This window comes from Poromitra crassiceps (genome assembly GCF_964638095.1).
Source record: "Poromitra crassiceps genome assembly, chromosome: 5".
NCBI lineage: Eukaryota > Metazoa > Chordata > Actinopteri > Beryciformes > Melamphaidae > Poromitra > Poromitra crassiceps.
The window spans coordinates 43,063,527-43,078,468 of NC_139642.1; positions in this window are offsets into that span (position 1 = coordinate 43,063,527).

Sequence of the window (14,942 nt, forward strand, 5' to 3'; positions counted from 1 at the left end):
GCACGACCTGGAGCCGTTCCATTGGTAACAACCAACCCTGGACTATTGCAATATTTGTCTAAAATTTTGCATCCAAATGGAGTTCATATGATGGAACTGTTATCAGGTCCAAACCAGGTTTTCTAGCTTCGTCCTCACAAAATAATCCCTACAAAATCATTTTTGTTGGTGTGACATCACAGATGATAGATGAAGGTAGAAGCTCTTTTCCTGCTGCTGGCCATGGCAGACAGTTAAGCTGCTTACTAATACAAACTGTCCTCAGGCATAAGAATACATTTTGTGGTGGATTTCTGCAGCCCCTGGTCCCAGGCTCCATCCAGGTGATGGCTGGGGAGGAGGTCCAGTCCTGCAAGCCCTATTTCGACACTTTTGAAACCGTCTCTCGTCAGATATGAGGTCTTTAGCGACAGACAAAAGTGTTGACACTTTTCTTTGGTGTTGCGTACCTGGAAAAGGTTGTTATCGTTGTCGTGGACACCATCATATTTTGTCGCGCAATGTGATCGGCTAGAGAGAGAGAGAGTTCGGTCAGTGTAGCGGTGTCTGACAGCCAGCCTGCCAGGGCTAACAGCTTCCTTCCCCAAGGACAAACCAACAGGGCTCGGTGTGGGCGGAGTGGAGGAGCGGAGCGATTCTGTGACAAGCGGGACGAGCCGTTGTCTGTCAAAACCCAGGCGGGGAGATAAAGATCCAGGGTCAGTGGTTATTTTGCATTTAGGACTTAGGGAAAGATGTTTACAGTGATTTGGACTCAGAGGAAGATGAAAATGGAAAATGTTCCTCCTCGGAGTGAAATGCTGTTGCTGGGAGGAGGGGGCGGGAGTGGTTGGGTCGTGGCTACCATGGAGACAACTGAAACCTTTCACCGAAGTATGAATTAAAAACATTGTGCAACTCTTTCATTTCTGTCGAACGACACTTCTGAAAAACATCAAGCGCCCTACCACAAATCAACCTTAAAGTGATCATCTCGAAGATTTGTTTCATTCTCTTTGCTGACACCTATGGTGATGAGTGGTTATTTCAGGTGGGATCCATGTTTCATAATATGTGATGTTAGTCAGTTTGTTCAGCCATAGTAACCACCCGCAATGCTAGCAGAGTGGAAAAAAGTAGCTTGTTATCCTACTTCACACAAGAGTTGTCGGGAATCTACAGTAACGAGAAGAGTGAGTCTATTGCGACACCCAGTTCATAAATGCTGCAGTACTGAAAATGCAAAGGCTTCCATCAAGGGGCCATAAGCTCAAGTACCATTGTGTTAACTCAGTCTGCGATAGATAGTGACTTAACATATATTATTTACATGAAAATCTTTGAGATTATAACACTACAGACTAAATTGGTCTATGTTAACCCTATTGACAACTTGTGCAAGAAAGGATTAAGCAATCCTGAGGAGAGGTATATTGGAGTTAGCTATAGGCTACTGTACAAACATTGCTCGGAGGCAGAAATAATATTATTAGTTGAGTTAAAGCTCAGTGGGTGGAGCCAAAGAACCATTGTTTTTCTGAGTAAGTGGCATTTGACTGCAGCCCAATGAGAAGGGAAAAACTTAAAGGAGGAAGTATTTAAGCCTATGCTCTTGCTACCAACTATTATAGTATTATTATAACTATATAGTATATATATATACTATATATTAATACTATATATATTATTATAACTATACCAACCTATGAGAATATGCCTACTGTACCAGCTGTGCCTCAGAGGAATGTTTCTAGACTTTATTATCCATCTGTCAAAAGATTGCTCTACCTATTCTGTCTGAATGTTGCGCTAATGTCCAGCCCAAAGCCATTTTGGCCCTGGGCTGACTGTGGCTTGGTATCAATTCAAGGGACACACATTGCAGAACAAGCGAGCAAAGAGAGAAGCTGCACACCCTGTCACAAGGTCGAGCCAGACTCACTGGAGGTAGTGGAGGAGGAGAAAAGGATGTTTGCAATCTGCTGTTATGGACAATGTCCTCCACCCTCTGGATGACAAAATGTCAATGCAGCGGAGCACTTTCAGTCGGCGGCTCTTTCCACTGAGGCGTGCCAAGAAGCACCTCAGGAGTTCATCTGACTGCCATCCACTTCTACAGTGCCCCCTCCCCTCAACAGCAGCATAGCTATTCATTTCCCTTTATCTACCCGCCTGCAGTCTGTCATTTACTTATTTCTCCAGTGGCCTGCTAAATGATTTCATATCCCCTCACACACACCCCCACACCCCCCATCCCCAACACATGAATACCAAAAGAAGCTCTGGCCCCATCTCTTGCACTTTGTGATGTACAGGTTATCTCTTGTCTTTATTGCCCCTTGTTTGATTAGTGCTTGTTTTTGTATTCTGCACTTTGTGACACACGTACCATTTTGTTCAAATTCATTTAGAAAGACATTTGACTTGATTTGATCAGTCAGAACATTAGCTGTGCCAGCTGGGAGGGTGTTGAGAAGTTGTCATCACATCATTTCTCTCTCTCTCTCTCTCTCTCTCTCTCTCTCTCTCTCTCCCCTCCCTTCAGTCTAAGATGGAAAGAGCCCTCTATCTACTGTACAGCTCGGATAATTTGTAGATCTGTAGATATCACTGTGAAATATATAATAATAAATAATAGTTTACTGCTTCTTTTTTATGTGGACTATGTTGGATGTATTTTATTATGTTGCTGAACTGTCTGTCTGTCTGTGTCTACTGACCCAGTATGTAGTCAAATATATTGGACGCATCTATTAACACTAGCCAGGCTGTCACATAAGCTGTCAGACAAAAGCTCGCACCACAAATGGCAAATGACAGAGTGAAAGTGACTCGGAGCAGCAGTGCACACAGACAGAGGAGGCTCCAGCTCCACACACCAAGCTGCATGCAGAGGAAAGGGCCAGCGGAAAGTGATATGGATTTAATTCAAATGTAATTCTTACTTATACTGTGCTTATTTCATATTCATCATAATATTGGACTTTGTAATGTCATCTTTGGAACTGTCATCTTTGGAATGTCATCTATGACGGATCTAACTCAGAAGCTTTTGACATCCGCAGCGGAGTAAAACAAGGCTGTGTACTCTCCCCCACCCTATTTGGCATCTTCTTCGCTGTGCTCCTCAAGCAGGCATTTGGCCAATCTACCGAAGGCATCTACCTTCATACCAGATCCGACGGTAAGCTCTTCAATCTGTCGAGGCTGAAGGCAAAAACCAAAGTACGAGCAGTCACTCTAAGAGACTTCCTCTTTGCCGATGATGCTGCAATTTGCCACACGATGAACACAGCCTCCAACAACTGATGGACTGTTTTTCCAGGGCATGCACCACCCGATCAGATTGTTGTCACCCATAGACTCAGTAGGCGCATCATCAGCCCCATTCCTATCGCTGATAAACGGGGTACGGTGTACGGGGTACGGTGGCGCAGTCGGTAGCGATGTCGCCTCACAGCTAGAAGGTCCTGAGTTCGATTCTCGCCTGGGACGCTGTGGGCGCTGGAGTTGTGACCCCCCCATATCTTCAGTGCCTACTGCCCAGGTGGGCTATCTCGTCAAAAGGGCCTTTCTGTGTGGAGTTTGCATGTTCTCCCCGTACCCCCCAGGGGGTTCCTCCGTACATAACCCCCCACCAAAAACATGCAGAAGATCGTCATCCGACCAGTGACGACAACATCTGAAGTTGGTCCCCGGGCGCTGGAAAGAAAAAGCGACCACTGCTCCTGGCCTGCCCCCTGGAGGAAAGGACAAGCCTGGATGGGTCAAATGCAGAGGACATATTTCACTGGCCACCATCAGCATGAGTGTGTGTTGTGGGGCCGCATGCATGTGTTGTAGTGTTCGTGTGACAATAAAGACGGGCTTCCGTCTGAAATTGTGTTTTAATCGTGTTTTTTAAACCTGCTAGGAGGTCGGAATGGCTGTTATCAAACAACTTTATATTTAGTCAAATATAACAATTTAGGGTTAGGGTTAGAATTAGAATTAAGCAACAAAAAGCGTTAAAATACGATTTACACATGAAAGGTAAACCTATAGCTGATAACGAATCGCAGATAACGACCTTCTGCGCCTACTAGTAGGTAAGTAGGGCCCTACTGGCCGATATGAATGGAGTGATAAGACGCTAAGACGATAAGACTTCCTACGAAGTTGAGACGGTCCATGAATTCACATACCTTGGCTCGGCCATCACAGGCACCTTGTCTCTGGAGACAGAGCTCAGTAGTCGGATTGGAAAAGCCTCCACCACTCTCGCAAGGCTGTCCTGTCCAAAAGGGTATGGACAAACAACAAACTCACAGAGCACACCAAAATGCAGGTGTACAGGGCTTGTGCAGTGAGCACACTCCTGTATGCCTGTGTGACATGGACACTTAAAGCCCAACACGAAAGGAGACTTCATGCCTTTCATATGCGTTGTCTTCGCTGAATACTCTGCATCTCCTGGAAAGACAAGGTGCCCAACAAGGAGGTTCTGTCCAGAGCAAAGATCCCCTCCATGTCCACACTCCTCAAGCAGAGATGTCTTCGCTGGTTTGGCCACGTGCACCGTATGAAGGATGGCAGAATCCCCAAAGACCTCCTTTATGGCGAGCTCACCTCAGGGAAAAGACCACCAGTGTGGCCACAGCTACGCTATAAAGACATATGCAAACGAGACCTGAAAGCCACCAACATTGACATAAATACCTGGGAAGCCTCAGCAAAAGACAGAGACACGCGGAGGCTTGAAACCCGGAGGGGTCTGCAGAGCCTCGAAGAACAATAGCTGCTTCAGTGGGACGAGAAGAGGGCCCGCAGAAGCGCAAGAAGCCAGTCTGCAAGACCAGCCACCCCCTACATCTGTGAACAGTGCCAGAGGGACTGCTACTCGCGTGTGGGACTTTACAGTCACAAGAGGCGCTGCTCCAACATCACAGTGGAAAACCGAGAGTGCTGATCCAATGGTCCCATATGGGACTTCAGGATGCCTACTACTAATAATAATAATATAACAATAATAATAATAACAGGTCCACAATACAACCTAGCATATTTAGCTACCTACCAAATTAAACAAAGAGGTGTCTCCATTTTGATCCATAAAATAATACATTTTACGCACAATAACTCTATTAGACCCAGAAGGAAGATAAGTGCCACAAACAACAATAAACCATTTTTACAATTGCAAACCTATGCCCCAAACAATGACGATGCTTCATTCTATCACACATTTTTCTCACAAATAACCACTAGTACTGCTGCTGCTGCTGAGCTGCTGCTGCTGCTGCTAAAATTTAAATCTGTTTCGTGTGTTTTTGCACTTCTGACACTTCAAATAGACCTTAGCTGTGAGGATTTATGAAACATGTTTGCAATGAAAGTGATCGGTCTCTTTTGTAAAACATTTACATAATTTAGCGCACATACATCCATAGTTCAAGAATGGCCAGCCACAGAAAGTGTGGCTCCTCTGGGGCCCCATTCAGCAGCATTTTGTCACGTTGATGTTGAAATCCTCTGCTTCGAACACATTTGCTGAGGAAAAACATCCTGAATGCCGGTAGTGCCAGAGGCTCCTGTGGAGGTGCACCTGCTGAAAAGTGAAAATGTTCTACTAAAGATGAAACAGCACTTTCATGTTAGCTATTGTTACATTTAGGTTTACATTTGCATTTCAGGCAGTTTAGTTGACATTCTTTGTTGAAGCCTCTCAGTGAGTGAACAGAATAAGCCTATATCTTAGACTGGAGACAGTATTACTAGCAACCAGTAGCAAGTCATTAGAGGTCGACCGATTAATCGGCCGGCCGATTAATTGGGGCCGATTATTGGCATTTTTAATTAATCGGCATCGGCCTGCAAAAAAAAAAAAAAAAAAAAAAAAAAAAAAATTGGGCAGGCCAGGCCAGGCCAGGCCACCGGGCATTTGCCCGACGTGCCCGATTATGCAGTCCGCCACTGAATGTGAGTCTTCTCATGCACCCATGAGCCTACTGTAACGTTACGTTTCCTCAGTCACCACCATCTTCTGCAAACACACTTCTCCCATCAAATGACAGCAAATCTAAACAGTTACATTATTATTATTATTATTATTGTTAATGTATAGAACAGTGCATGAATGAGTTCTCTGACATACTGCTCTCTCGCTATAGACTACCAGTCACTACTGAAATCTATACCGCATAACCCAATGTATTTTTCTATTTAATAAAAAGAATAATTGATATAAGATAACATCTTATATTAGATGTAGGCCTACAGTATAATGTTATATTCGATTTTCAATGTGCATGAATGGATAATGGAAATCTAGGCTACTAGATTTCTTTAAAAAAAAATACCAACAGAAGAATATTGCACATTTTTTGGGGGCGCTACCCACACGTTTAGCTGTGTGTTTCTCATTCCACGAATGCACAATCCTTACAAGTTGTACCCCGTTGTAAAGGTGACTAATCAGGCTTTCCAACTATATAAAATACAATACCAATTGGTATTATTAAAGGGGAGAAATAATCGAGCAAAATAACGTTTCCAAACTTTTTTTGAGGAGTTTATTTTAATCGTATTTTATCGAATGAACAAAATAAATAATAATCGGCATTATATATCGGCCATCGGCCGCCCTGCTCTCTAAAGATCGGCATCGGCCATTGAAAAAGCAATATCGGTCGACCTCTACAAGTCATGCAAGGGTCTGAGCCAATAGTGTCCTGATAATAGAGAAATGTGATCTCATTTTTCACCTAAAGGTTGGCTAACAGTTAAGTTTAGGCAAGAACTTTGGTTAAGGAAATGCTGAACTGTGCCACCTATGATGTTTGTCAATTTATAAGATACGTTTGCAAGCCAAGAAAGTTGCAGCTTGTCGTAAAGGTTTTGTATGAAACAGCTCAATGAATGATCTCTCGTCTCTACATCGTCTGAAGGGTCTGGCGGGAGAGAAAGTTATGACGTCACTTATGCGACTGGTTGTGTGTAGTCTTTCTAATTCATAACTTATAGTGTAACCGTTTTATGACAAAATATGACTTTCTTGACTTGCAAAGTTATCTTTTAAACATAATGTGTATCATGGTGTAGCCGGTGTGTTTCGTCTGCGTTGTGTTCTGGCTAATAACATACTGTGTGGCGACATTCATGAGTCAGGAGGCAGCTGTAGTGGGTCTCAAACTCTTTACTGATCACAAAATAAATAAAACAATAAACTGCTGCATACACTGATACAGAATTAAACAATAAGCAATAAATAATAAGCGTTCTCAGGCAGAGACATCTCCGACACACCTGGTCTCGTTCCCATCTCCCCTCTGACTGTGTGGAGCTGTGCGCATGTGCACAAAGCGACACACCCCTCAGGGTGCGTTCACGCGCAACAGAACAGAACACTCAACCAAGACATTCACATACAAAACGAGGAAATGGTGGTGTTTTTGGTTAAATTCATACGTAACCAGATTAAACCCGTTACATTCACCCTCCCTGAATTTCACCAAAATCATCCTGCATCAAAGCTTCACTTCACCAAGTACCGTGCTTCCGTAAGACACTCCCCAATCTTGCCCCCTGGACCAGCTAACAAAGATCTAATCTTTGAGTTCAGTTTGAGAACTATCTGTAAAACAGATTAAAAGGAATTACAGGTTGATCAGACCCCCAACCCTTTCAGAACATAGGGGTGCAGCCTACACCCCACTACACGTGGTCCCTTTGGGCTCATGTGACCGTGTCCCCCTTAACACACATCCAAACCATCCTATCTATCTAATAGATACTTTAGCTTTATGCTACACCATTCCCCGCGCTTCGCCAACATACCTTATGTAACCACTGTCGTGCAATATTCCCTACATGCCTAGAATAAACAGAATAAATCAAACACATATTATACACTATACAGCATTTTCATACTCCTTCCAATACTCATTCCAACACTCCGCTGTGGCTCCCCAGCTCGACCCCGCAACACCTGAACAGTCCCAGTGTCCCCAGTGAGCAGCGGCTCCTCGTCCAGCTACTCTCCACCTACATCCTCGTCGCTCTCCGAGGGAAAAGTATGAAGAGGTGATCGGAGGCTCCCACACCCAGGTCAGGGATCTGCAGTACGTTTCTCAGCTCTCCAGTGAGGAAGCCACACAGTCAATTCAATCATCTCTACAGTGAAACATGCTCATTACATAAAAACAAACAAGACATAACTCAACAGTATGGTGAAACAAATAATAGACCCGGAACAGTTCAGAACCATAGGGCACGTTCACCCCCAACTCAGTCCATGGCGACCCAGCTGAACTCCCGGGACGCCGGCTCTCCCGCACGTAGCTCCAGAGCACCTCCGGCGACGCGCTCACCCTGGGCCCGCTCCTGTAGCGCCTGCCCCTGGGCTCCTTCACCGACCAGCTCCCCCATCTCCACCGGACAGCGCCGCATGGCCGACCGCTTCTCTCTGGCTTGCTCCTCCGTCATTCTCCGACGCTTCTCCCCATGCTCCTCTACGCTGGGGAAACTCCACGGCGGCTAGCCTGAGCAACAGGCTAGCTTTTCACTACACGTGCGGTGTGGCAGCTAACGTTAGCTCACCTAGCCGCACCAGCTGCAGTCCCTCAGTCTATTCAAAAATGTCCCACACGGCCGAGAGTGACCAACTTGAAACAAAACGAGTGATCGAGCTTCCCACGGCGACCGAACGACATCGATCTCAGATGAATCCGGGTCACGGCACCAATGTAGCCGGTGTGTTTCGTCTGCGTTGTGTTCTGGCTAATAACATACTGTGTGGCGACATTCATGAGTCAGGAGGCAGCTGTAGTGGGTCTCAAACTCTTTACTGATCACAAAATAAATAAAACAATAAACTGCTGCATACACTGATACAGAATTAAACAATAAGCAATAAATAATAAGCGTTCTCAGGCAGAGACATCTCCGACACACCTGGTCTCGTTCCCATCTCCCCTCTGACTGTGTGGAGCTGTGCGCATGTGCACAAAGCGACACACCCCTCAGGGTGCGTTCACGCGCAACAGAACAGAACACTCAACCAAGACATTCACATACAAAACGAGGAAATGGTGGTGTTTTTGGTTAAATTCATACGTAACCAGATTAAACCCGTTACATTGGCACAATTCAAACTTTCAATTCAAACAATCAGTGTCACTCGCAATTTACCACCATATACCCCCCCCCCCCAACACTGGTTCATATAGGGCCCTACCAGAAGAGGCGTACCTTTGGCTCTATATAGACCCGTTCCAGCAACCATTTTGAGGTGGTACAGCAGAAAGTACAGCACGTGAAACCAATACCATTCATGATGGTTCCATTCGGTGTTCCAGTGCCAGGGCCCGCATTAATTGTATTGGTTACACCTGCTTTACCTCCTGCTTTACCACCTCAAAATGGTTGCTGTGAAAAGGGCCTATCGATGCAAGAATGTAATCCTGAACAATCATGTACTGTACGACAGACAAAGAACTGCTGGGTGAAGAAATAACAGTTGATGAGAAAGAGTGCAAAGGGTTCTATTTTGGTTGGTGGTGCCTGTCCAAGTGTTTCAGAAGCAGTCAGCTGTGTTCAGAGCATCTTTTGCCACCATAGCCAGCTGGCCACGGGCAGTTAATCTAGCAGCGGATGGTGTCTCTCTCCAGTTCAACGGCATTGGCCTTTGCCACTCAGCTGCCCCTGTGCATGTTTTGGCAGCAGCTCAACCCTCGTCAATGTTACACTTCACAAATTAACATTTTATATGATGGCAACGTACTGTGGGTGCGTGAGAAAGCTTGCCAACGCAGAAATGAAGCAATCTGGCATTGAATGCACTGCTAGCTCTCTCTCTCTCTCTCTCTCTCTCTCTCTCTCTCTCTCTCTCTCTCTCACACACACACACAGACACACACTGCCCGAATGCAACAACCTTCAACCAGTTTGTTAGCCTCCCAAATGAACAGCAACAGTGTTGAGATTTGAATAGCATAAATAAATGAATGAGCAAACAAACAGCACAAGGCCGATGCCGCTCTAGTGGCAATCTAGGGCTTGCACTCCCGGTGTAATGATCTGCAAATAGCTGGCCGCTGAGATAAAAATTCAATTGGAACTACAAACTGGCAATGTCAGCCACATGGCAAATAGGCTGTTATAATTTCACCCGAGAGATTTGCCGTGCACCTGGTAAAATCTAAACACTACAAGTCAATAGGACCACTGGGCAACATTAGAAGACTACCACATGTTGCCCCACACTCTGATCCCTGCTAACAGGCTTGTTACTAAGGCAAAGAAGCTACAAGTAGGCTACAGAATTTCCAGCGTCGGGATGTAATGAGATATACTGTATGAAATATAGGATTACAGTGACATGATTACAAAGAAATGATAATGATAATCATTCGCTGAGAAAATAAGACTAATCATTACAGACAATTTGGAGACAATCTGCTTGTTGGATTATCCAGAACCATTGGAGAACCATAAAGAGGAAAAATTAATTTAAATTTAAAGTTGCAATCTTATATATTGTCAGAATTGATTAATTTACTGTAACTTCATATTCTGATTTCAGCAGGAAAGTAATCCACTAACGACCAAACCCAGGTTACATGCAGAATTGAGTTGAGGCAGGTAATCAATAACTTATAGATTACATTTTGAAAGCAGCCCCCTCAGCCCTGTCTGCCTAAACACTCATAATGCCTGCATGACCTGCTACTGTATGTCCACAACCTTTGTGGTGCATTTAGCATTTAGAGAGCAACAGTTCAGGTACTGAATGAATGTCTCAGCCAAAGAGATAAAGCAATAAAAGTGGATGACCTCTCTTGGATGACTTTCAGGAAGTGACACAGAGCTCTCTCTCCCTCTCTCTCTCTCTCTCTCTCTCTCTCTCTCTCTCTCTCTCTCTCTCTCTCACGCGAGAAAAGTAGTGTGGCGCTGCAGCGTCCTCCGTGTCCGTGCAGTACTACACAAATAAAAAGCTGCTCTGGAACTTTTTGCCATTTTTCGCCATAAATGTTCGTAAAGTGGCACTTATTGAAACCTACTACCCTGCTTGTAGGCATCAAAAGTCATCAGAAATTAATTTAGTGTTGAAATAAAACTTTAAATTGTAAAAAACTTTCCGGAGCTTATGGCGTCTTCTCTGCTGCGGTCTGCCTCTGTCTATGCCGAAATGCATGCTGGGAGTGACACTATGCCGAAATGCATGCTGGGAGTGACATTTAGAACCTGAATCCGTGCTCAAATCGGCGACAGAGTCGAATGTAGGGGTCCTGCTGTGCATGCACACCGGCCCCAAAAACAAACAGTAGTGCAAATGGCAAGCCAGGGTTATAAATACATTTGGTTAAGTTATGCAAGTAAAACAACTTGGTTCAGGTTAGGAAAGTAAAAACATCCTGTTTAAGGTTAGGCAAATAAAATAACTTGGTAAAGGTTAGGCAAGTAACTCAATGTGCAAAACAGAACACACTCATTGGCTGAGTCACGACGTGATGTCGTCAGTCTATTGAATCCATAGCAACGCTGACAGCGCTTCTCATTGGTCGTGATTCACAAGAATGAGAAGTAGTTGAACGTAACATGACACCACAGCACAGAGGCCGAGCTGAGGGGCAGAACAGCAGCGGGCGGCGGAGTCGTCTCGCTCACAAATAGCGCTTCACTCTTTTCACTGCAATGTTTCTCCAATACGGGACAAAGCGCGTCCCGTATCAGTTCAATACGGAACATGTCTTTTTGTTTAGAAATACGGGACGATTCCGTATTTTAAGGGACGGTTGGCAACCCTACCCCCGCCCCCTCTCTACTTTACACCTGGAGGTGCTCCACATGTATGAAAGCAACATGCCTCATGTCTGAAAGGGTACACTTCACGTATCCCCCGGGTCAGGCTCAGAGCAAGCAATCCTGACCTGACCCGGAGTTCATGTCAAGTTTCACAGCATGCAGGCCTATAGCCTGAATCCCAATCAGGGTTGTTGGCGATACACACAATATAACACAGACAAATGGGAGGAATGCTGCCTTCGAAAAGTCAATTTTAACCCGTAGTGAGTGATGTTCTGTACACCCAGCAGCATACGTAGCCTAATGAGTTTTCCATTCAGCAACTTTCCCAAGTTTCGCTATACGAGGGATCAGCCGAGCAGCATTTTGGTAAACAAACCGTGTCACTGGGTGGAAACGGCAATGGGACCCTATGGAGCATGAGCTTGAGTGTTTGACTCTAGCCGGCTGACCCTGTTTACATTTTAAAAACTGCAACAGTCCACACAACTTTAACATGACATGCATATATTATACATCAAACTCTTGAGCTAATTCTGCTCTCACTCAGAATGTCAAAATAGAAGCGATGTGATGTATAGTTTTTGAGATATTAACGTTTGTTTGGCACAACTCATACTAGTTAACTGCCGCGGGGTTCCGCATTTCTGGGTGGTTGTGACATCACGCTGATTCGTCCTATTGGGGAAACTGCGCCCTCTGGGTGCAATAGTATCAGTATCGATATCACCGTTCAAAGTCAACAAAACATGTAGGCTACAGGACATGTTGTGACATCGGGCACTCACCACGTGATGAAATAATAATCCATAGTTACGTGAAATGTAATTTTCATAGCAAATCCGCACTGAGTTACTTCTGTGTTTTCCTGAACACAGCGCTTCCACTGTATACAGCGCATGCGCGGTATGCCGCTCACGGTGTCTCCGGGGCCCCGGCACAAAAATGCTTAGTGCCAGGAGAGGCCTTTGGAGGGCGGTGTGGGACCAATAGAGGCGACATTCTCACTCTTAGAATACACTGGACCATCTTCAATGACTAAAAAGCTGTTATATTAACTCATTGAGTGCCAATGACGACTTTAGTCGTCAATTCAAATAGTGACGTAGAGTGCCAAAGACGACTAAAGTCGTCAATTGCGTTTTTTGACGGGGGGATGTCGATCTAAGCCTCTTACATCGCCTCTTACAATATGGGAGCTATTGAATGTGTCTAACCTATTTTACAGAACCCTTAGGTGGCGACAGTGCTCTCCAGATAACAGAAAGGCAAGGAAAAAACAAAGAAGAAGTCGTTGGGGAAACGGAAATCGCATCGCATCCGTATGCATCGATATGCATGAAGCATAACGTTACTGTAGCTGTGCCTGCAGCAGCCAATCTGCTCCCACAATTGAGCCGCTCCGTGTCCGTTGCGACAGCACATCCGCATGATCAGCCGTGGAGTTGTTATTATTCTCAACTGGAAGCATGGTTGCCGGTGACAAACACACGCGGAACGCTGTAAAAAAGCTGGATGTCGCGCACCCTTCACTGTGCACAGCAAACTCAGCAGAGAGCCACCAGAGACACTCCCATACGGAGGAGGAGTGTGCAGTTGAGGCGGCGGGGGGGGGGGGGGGGGGGGGGCACGCAGAGCAGCACACAACACCCAGACAGACCCAGACAGCAGGACAGGATTGCAAACGCAAGCCAGAATATCCGATGCCCACCAGCAGCAAATCAAGACCAGCAAGAAGCTGCAACCAGCAGCGCACGCAGGGGCCAGCGCTGCTGGTTGCAGCTAAAAAATATTATTCTGCCAAACAAAATTCCCTGGCCTTCACTGTTTTATTGAAGGAAATTATTTTTGAGGTGTGACTACATTAGAAAATATTAGCTTCAGACTCAGTGATGTGCTTGAAATGTTTAATTTCACAAAAGGCTCATTATCTCAGCTTCTAGAAAAAAAATGCTGTTTTTGGTTAAATCAAGCTATCTTCTCCGGCTCATAACTAAAGAACGGAAAATGGGATCAATAAACTTTTTTTTTGCAGATGATAGAAGAGAGTCTCATCGTTCTTTGTGCGTGTTCAGTGTTTACATATTAATATCACACAATATTCTGTGGGCCTCGAGAAATCACTGAAAACGCTCTGAAACTCTGGCACTGGGAGCGTCCGGTCTCCAAAAGTGGCTGGCACTCAATGAGTTAAGGTGAAAAAGTTACTGATTGGGGCTGCAGAGGACACACAAATTGATAATGAATATTTGGCAATGGGAATCTCACTATGAATATTTAACAATCTATGAATTTCACCTGGTATTCTCTCTCTTTCGTTCTCTCTCTCTCCACTGCTTGTGACTCATAATTTTTCCAATGACAGAGCTCTATGAAAGGATTTCCCTTTTACAGCCAAACTCTTGATAGACGACTAAAGAAGGATGGAATTCTAGCTGTTTTCAGATTGAAGTACTATTCAATTTTTTAAACGAATAATGGATTCTGAATGGCTTTCATGGTATGGGAACTTTTCGAGGGTCACTCATTACTTATTTAGCATTGAGAATGGAGGACACATTTGAGATAGAAGGGGGGGTGTTACAACGTAAGAAGGCAAAGCATAATTTAATTCATTATCTCAAACGCACAGATACGTTTTAAGAGTCTGATAAGTTTGAAGCTTTCTCACTCTCATTCTGGTTCATGATGTGAAGTTTTAATGACACAGGATTGATGCGGGCATGTGTCTGCCAATTGAGCTCAACAGTCACATGACTTTTCGTGACGTCATTTGCCCCAGAAGTAAGTTTCGCATTCATTTTCTCCATAGACATTTTGATGAATCCTTATATAATGAGTTTTAATGCTGGAACCTCTGCTGCTAGGATCCTGATGAGAGTGCGAAAGTACGACCACATAACCCCCATCCTCCACTCTCTTCACTGGCTCCCTGTTTCCTCCAGAATCAATTTCAAAATCGCTCTGCTGACACATCAATGCATCCACGGACATGCCCCCCCATACCTCAAGGAACTCCTCATAACACAAACCTCCTCCCGCAACCTCCGCTCAAATAACAACCACCTCCTCCATCCCCCCAGAACCAAGCTCCGCACCATGGGAGATCGGGCCTTCTGCTCTGCCGCTCCCCGTCTGTGGAACACTCTTCCCGACCACTTAAGAGCTCCACAGACGGT